We start from the raw sequence: 7,433 nt of genomic DNA on the forward strand, positions 1-7,433 counted from the left end.
ACTTTCCCGCGCGCGCCCTCGCGAGACGCGGCCGGGAGAGGCGGGCTGGCGCGGAGGGAGGCGGGCGCGCGCCTCGGGCGACAGATGGGCCGCGCTTGCTTCCCCTCCCCTCCCCTCCCCTCGCCTCCCCGCTCCTCCTCCTTCCCGATGTCGCCGCCCGCCCCCAAGTCCCCTCAGCCGCCCGCCCCCGCGCTCCGCTTGTGGCCCGGAGCGCGCAGCGGCGGAGGCGGGAGAGAAGAGCACCGCCAAGCGCGTACCTCGTACGCGAATGATGCGCCAGAGCTGCCTGCACACGCAGGGTTCCTGCCGCCTTTCTGCGCCCCCTCGGGAGGGCGGGCACGGGCTGCTTCTGGCCCCCGCCTGAGCAAGCTCCGCTCCGAGTTCCCGTTGTTCGCTGTGCGCTCTGATATGCACGACCCGCTTCTCGTGCGTCGCACTGGCCGGTCCTTGGCCGTGCTGCCCCCGTTGTAGTGGCTTTGCATGAGTAGCCGCCCCACGGGTCCTGCCCCCTTGTTTCGACTGGCGCCCGGCGCGACTGTAATATAAACTGCATCGTGCGACCCCGTTTGCCATGCGCTGCATCCACTACTTAGCCCTGTTGCACACCGTGCTAGAAAGAGCACACACACGCAACAACGGGCCTTTTGGCACCTTCAAAGCCTAATGCGTTTCATCGTCAACATCGTTAGCAGTAGTGGTACTGCGGCGTACGCTTTCGTGGATCATAGCCCACTTCATCAAAGTGTATAATAGAGACGGTCTATTCGCGCCTGCTCCTCCGACGGCATTGCACGAGCCGCTTGCATGGTCTAGCTCGATTGCGACTGCCTTGTGTTTGCACTGCTAGGTTCCAGTGTATTGCATTTCCCAGCCCCGCTGTAACGTTAAATTCCATTGCATTTAGTCTTCCTGCCTTTCCAAGCAACAGGAACGCATCAGTGCATTTAGAAAATTGTAGAGAATTTATCCACAGAAGATTTGGCCGAGGGATCACGTTCGAGCCAACATCCTGGATTTATTTATTTAATGGGCGTATGCTTTCTATCGTTCCTTACACGACATCAGGGTTCCAGGATATCCCTTTTCATATATCTCAGAACTCATGGAACCCTCTCTAGGCTACAAAGCAACCATTACAAGGCAGTAGTTCTTGTAAGAGACAATAGCAAGTCTTCTTGGCCCATGTTGTTCAGTCGTTAAGTCGTGTCCGACTCTTCATGACCCCATGGACCATAGCACGCCAGGCCTTCTTGGCCTCCGCTCTCTCCCGGAGTGTGCTCAAGTTCATATTCATGGCCTCGGTGATGCTATCTAGCCATCTCATCCTCTGCCGTCCCCTTCTCCTTTTGCCTTCAATCTTTCCCAGCATCAGGGTCTTTTCCAGTGACTTTTCTCTTCGCATTAGGTGGCCAAAATATTTCAGCTTCAGTATCTGTCTGAAACAATGAGCAGTCAGGGTTGATTTCCTTTAGGATTGACTGATGTGACCTCCTTGCAGTCCAGGGGACTTGTAAGAGTCTTCTTCAGTACCACAGTTCGAAAGCATCAATTCTTCGGCGCTCAGCCTTCCTTATAGTCCAGCTCTCACAGCCATATGTTACTACTGGGAAAACCATAGCTTTGGTTATATGCACCTTTGTCGGCAAGGTGATGTCTCTGCTTCTTATTATGCTGTCTAGGTTTGCCATAGCTTTCCTCCCAAGGAGCAAGCGTCTTTTAATTTCATGGCTACAGTCACTGTCTGCGGTGATCTTGGAGCCCAAGAAAATAAAATCTGTCACTGCTTCCATTTCTTCCCCTTCTATATGCCAAGAAGTGATGGGGCCAGATGCCATGATCTTCGTTTTTTTATTGTTGAGTTTCAAACCAGCTTTTGCACTCTCCACTTTCACCCTCAACAAGAGGCTCTGTAGATCTTCTTTGCTTTCTGCCATTAGGGTGGTATCGTCTGCGTATCTGAGGTTGTTGATCATTCTCCTGGCAATCTTAATTCCGACCTGTGATTCATCCAACCCGGCGTTTCTCATGATGTACTCTGCATGTAAGTTAAATAAGCAGGGCAACAATATGCAGCCTTGTCGTACTCCTTTCCCAATTTTGAACCAACGGGTTGTTCCATGTCTGGTTCTTACTGTTACTTCTTGGTCCACATACAGGTTTCTCAGGAGACAGGTAAGGTGGTCTGGTACTTCCATCTCTTTAAGAATTTGCCAGAGTTTGTTGTGATTCACACAATCAAAGGCTTTAGTGTAGCCCATGAGAGAACCACTAAAATTTAGTGACTAAATAGTGTGACTCCAGAACATCCTCCCCGTTCTAAAATATGCATCCTGGGTTATATTATATGTGATGCCACATGTGGAAGATGGGAGACAGGCGAATCATCTATAGGGCATTTGGAAATAACAGCATTTTTTGAGCTAAGGACATTTGGACAAAACAGTTACACCTAAGGAGAGTGGTATAATTCAAAGCCATGTACATAGTACAAATCTCAGAACTGTACAGAGATAGATATAGTGCTCCATCCCTTTCCAGCAGAGCAGTGGGGAAACTACTCAATTAATATTTAAAACTAGCCTAGGTGCATTGTCTTTTAATCCAATTTCAGTGTTGTAGAAATGGGTGATTCCAAATCAGAATCTCAGGGTATGGTCCAAGGGCACATGATGCAACAACTTTGCTGAAGTTAAGCATCTTTGTGTCTGGTCAGCGTCTGCACAATAATTCTTATGTACTCCATCTTAAGTTCCATCATGGAAGAAAAGTGGAATAATAAATATAGTACCTTTAATGTTGGCATATGCCAGACCTCCCCAATCTGGTGCTTTCCAGTTGTTTTAGATCAGCCCCAGGCAGCAAAGTCAGTGGTTAGGAATGCTGGGAGTTGTAGCTGAAAACATCTGGAGGACCCCAGGTTGGGGGAGGCTGGTATATAATAATTGGATGGAGTTAACAGAGACAGTAATTCTATGCCCAGCAATGAGATCATGTTCAGTCAGTTGCCTTGAATAGCTTGAGATCATCAAAAGCCTTCCGTGCCATTGATTGTTTTTAACTAACTTCCTTATGTACCAGCTTTTCCCAACATCCCATGAGAATGAGTTCCATAGGTAAACTACAGCATGTGGAAAAGTACTGTCTTTTCCTGTCAAATAATTCTGTCAGCTTAATTGGATATGATGAGAGAAGATTTAAAACACACACACACACAAAACAACAACCACTTGTTCACACTTTTACTACCATGTATGTGATTTCTTGACCTGATCGTTCTTCCTATCCTTAAAGATTTGTACTAACAGAGAATGTATCTGTTGAAATTGTCACTGATGTGTTAGCCTGACCACAAGCAGGGAAATCTCCAGCTCCCACTTCCATGAAGTACAGGGGCTACTCCATCTATAGCCATCAGACTGCATCCTTAGATGCTGCCTTTCACATTTAGCATAGTGTCCAAGCATACATACTAAACACCACATGAGTGACATTTGGGTTACAAGACAGATGCATGTTACATAGCAGAGAAATGAAATATCTTTCACCTCCAGAGGTCAGCCACTCCTCTAGCTTAGGCACATCATAAAATCTGCTCAAGTCTGAATCCCACTTACCATCTGCTGAGCTCCTTGAGTCATGAAGAGGAGGAGGAGGAGGATGTGTGGGAACGATGATGAGGCACTGCTGCTGCTTCCTCTGCCATCTACTCTCCTCCCACTCTCAAGTCTTTAGCAGCTCAGACAGCTTAGATTCTCCTCTGATGTGCCAGGTGATTAACTCTGCCTTTTTTTACCTTAATGATATTGTCAAGTGGAAATGTGTGCCCACCTCTAAAAGGTTACGATTGTATAAGATGCTGTGATCGCTATGGGGACACTCCCTGTAAGTTTCCTATGCGTTGACAGCACACACGCACACATATCGTTTGCATATCACAACCCAGGCCCAGGCCCAAAGGGTCTTCTTAGCCTATCACTAGCCTTGCACTCGTTTGGATGGGGATAAGCGGCTGAGCATCCAACTCTTCTTAGCTGTATTTCTATGTTGTTGTTGTTGTTCAGTCGTTCAGTCGTGTCCGACTCTTCGTGACCCCATGGACCATAGCACGCCAGGCCTTCCTGTCCTGCACTCTCTCCCGGAGCGTGCTCAAGTTCATATTCATTGCATCCGTGATGCTATCTAGCCATCTCATCCTCTGCCGTCCCCTTCTCCTTTTGCCTTCAGTCTTCCCTGGGCCAAAAAGCATATTCAGTTTCAGCTCAGATCAGCGCATACCTTTGAAATATATGGCACAAATCCAAGTGAAGAAATTATTGAGTAGCACATATATGAAAGATGGGTTTTGGGAACCAAAGGTAGGTGGCATAAGAGAAACCAAATTCATTACAAAGGGAGAAATACAGAATGCAGTCTATCCTGCTGTAGCTGCAAATTATATATAGTTACAAAGCTGAATGTCTGGCTTTAGGCATGTATCAGTTTTGCAGGCCTGGGAACAACAATATGACTGAGTATATGCCAGCCTCAAAATTTGTTTGGATTTCAATGAAACTTTAAAGTAATTTGTTTTAAGGGGGGTGTTAGAGTGCCTTTTGAAGTTCTTAGGTATATCAGGTATAGACAGCCTCCATCTTTGTGCATTGATGATGCCTGAATCATTAAAGACCTCTACTTTTCATTTTGAAAATGCTTTCAGTTCCCAAGCAGCCCTTCTGGGTGGGTTTGGATATATGGATGACTGAAAGTTTTTTGTTTTTTGTTTTTTTGTGTGTTTTTTTTACAAAGCATAGGAACAATGAGCGGAGGACAGGAACGCCTGGTGTGCTATGGTCCATGGGGTCACAAAGAGTAGGACACGACTTAATGACTGAACAACAAAATAGGAACAATATCGTAAGTAAACATTTGGCAATGCATCAATCTTCCATATACATTTAATTCCCATTTTTCATTGAGCTACATAAAGGAAATAACACCAAGAGGGAGTCCTGTGGCATCTTTAAGGCAAACAAAATAAAGGAAACAGCTTTTAGTGGATTAACAATATGGTATAGCACATGAAATATGAGCGGCTTGAGACTTCTGCCAGTTCTACAGGTGCCACTGCAAACATGATGCAGAAGAAAAATAACAAAGTATCTTAAGGCATTTTAAAGACTAAGATAACAATCCTCTGCATGTTTAGACAGAAAATAGTCCTACAGCTCCCAGCATTCCCCAGCTGGCTGGGGAATGCTGGAAGTTGTAGGACTATTTTCTGTCTAAACATGCAGAGGATTGCACTTTAGCAGATTTAGGCAGCAATCAGTGGAGGCTGGTGGCACCAGTGTCAGTGGGGCAGTGAATTTGCTCCAGGTTTCGGTCAGAACCAGTCAGAATGCTCAAGAAGCTCTCCAAGGTGCAAAGGCACCTTGGATAGCTCCTTTAGAGTTCCAACTGGCTCTGGTGGAAACCCGGAGCAGATTCACCACCCCACTGACACCAGTGCCACCAGCCCCCACAGGCTACAATCCTATACAAACTTACTTGGGACCTACGTCTGAGTAGATATTCATAGGATTGCACTGTTATTATAGTAAAATTCTTACAGTGCAATCCTATACATGTCTACCCTAAGATAATTCCCACTGAATGGGGTTTACTCTCAGGTAAATGGGTATAGGATTGTTTCCCCTCTGGAAAATGATATGGAAGGTACTTGGATCACATGATCCCACATTAAGATTCTCAATAAAAGTGGTAAAAGGAACTCTGGGGAAAGAGAGAGAGAGAGAGAGAATGAATGAATGAATGAATGCATGTAGCATAGCTTCTAACCAATCTGTGATGTTCTGTAATAAAGGCCAGTTACTTAAGATATGTAAAATAAAGTATGGAATACATAGACATGTAACAATAAATCACGTTCAAAACTGGAGCGGAGAAGGGTCTGCCCAAGACGTCACAACCCTGAACATATTCATTATTGACTGTGCAAAATAATGATGAGTATGTACAGCTACTTTTCAGGTGATATAAACTAGGAGGAATTGCAAATGAGGTAGACGACTGGCTTTAAATCAAAATGGTGGCTTAATTTGAGCACAGGGATGAAAACATAAAATGGAGTTCTATGCGCTGACAAGAAAGCATGAATGTATATACAGGCTTGGGAATGCTAGATAGCCTCTGTCAATAGTGCTAGAGGCTACCTAAATCCGATAAAGGGTTTGATATTTAAGGGTGCAATCCTTTGCATGTTTAGACAGAGAAAAGGCCTACAACTCCCAGCGTGCCTCAGCCAGCAATGCTGGCTGGGGCATGCTGGGAGTTGTAGGCCTTTTCTCCTTCTATACATGCATAGGATTGTGCCCTAAAAGACTGAAGGAACTGGGCAAACCTTGCCTCAAGAAGAAAAGATTACAGCTGCAATCCTCTACCCACTTACATGAGAGTAAGTCTCACTGAGCCTAAGAGGAGTTACTTCTGAGTAGACATCCATAGGATTCTGCTATTAGGCTGCAACCCTATGCACTTACTTTGGATTAGTCATATAGAGCAAAATTACTTCTGAGTAAATATGCATAGTATCCAGGTGTAGGGAGGATATTTGCCATTTTGATCCTAAAGGAAAGAAGATACATAGCCAGTAAATTGTATGTTTTATTAGAACAACTTGGGTTGGTATGGGAGTATGCAAGCATTCCAGTTTCACAAAACTAGTTTTGCGTGATAAAAAGTTCTATGACATTCAAAAGCTTGATCCTATCTAAGTTGGCCCAATACGATCATTTTACATATACACATACTCTTTTCTCTTGCAGTTGTATTTACTGTGGCCTTTCAGGTAAAGAATAAGTTGCAATAAAATTCAGCAGATCAGACTTATGCTAATGAAACAAGTTGGTGATGACTGGAAGCTGTAGTCTTCCTTCCCTTGGAAGTTTTCTTTTGTATTTTTTTATGATACTGTGTCAAATAGCTTCCCAAATACATATATAGCAATTTGACCTGTAAGGCCGGGTCATGCAGCAGAATGAGGTGGTAAGGTCCTGAGACGGTGGATTAGAAAAACCCGTTTTAGACTGCAGAAGGGCACCTATTTGAATCTTTCCCTACATTTAAAAAGCCACAACCTCCCTGTAAGTAGAAAATTAGCACAGCAGGGGAAATAGTCTAACCCAGGCATCACCCTGCTTTGCTAGTTTTCTACTTGCAGGGAGCTTGTTGCTGTTTTAACGTGCTCTTCCGAGATCATTCTTTACCGACCAGCAGACTGAAATAGCAGAGTCGTTTCTGCCGCTCATTTTGCTCCATGTGCAAATCCAGCGTCACCGTGTTGATGACACTTTTAACTCATGCTTTGAACCATCCAAGAACCAGCCCGGGAAACCGGCGCCCCTAAATCCTGCCAGCCCCAATTTCAATCGCGGCCAGAACTCTTAAGGCGGCTC

Source organism: Heloderma suspectum, chromosome 1 (genome assembly GCF_057233095.1).
Source record: "Heloderma suspectum isolate Gila_16-S chromosome 1, 16-S_ref, whole genome shotgun sequence".
Classification (NCBI taxonomy): Eukaryota; Metazoa; Chordata; class Lepidosauria; order Squamata; family Helodermatidae; genus Heloderma; species Heloderma suspectum.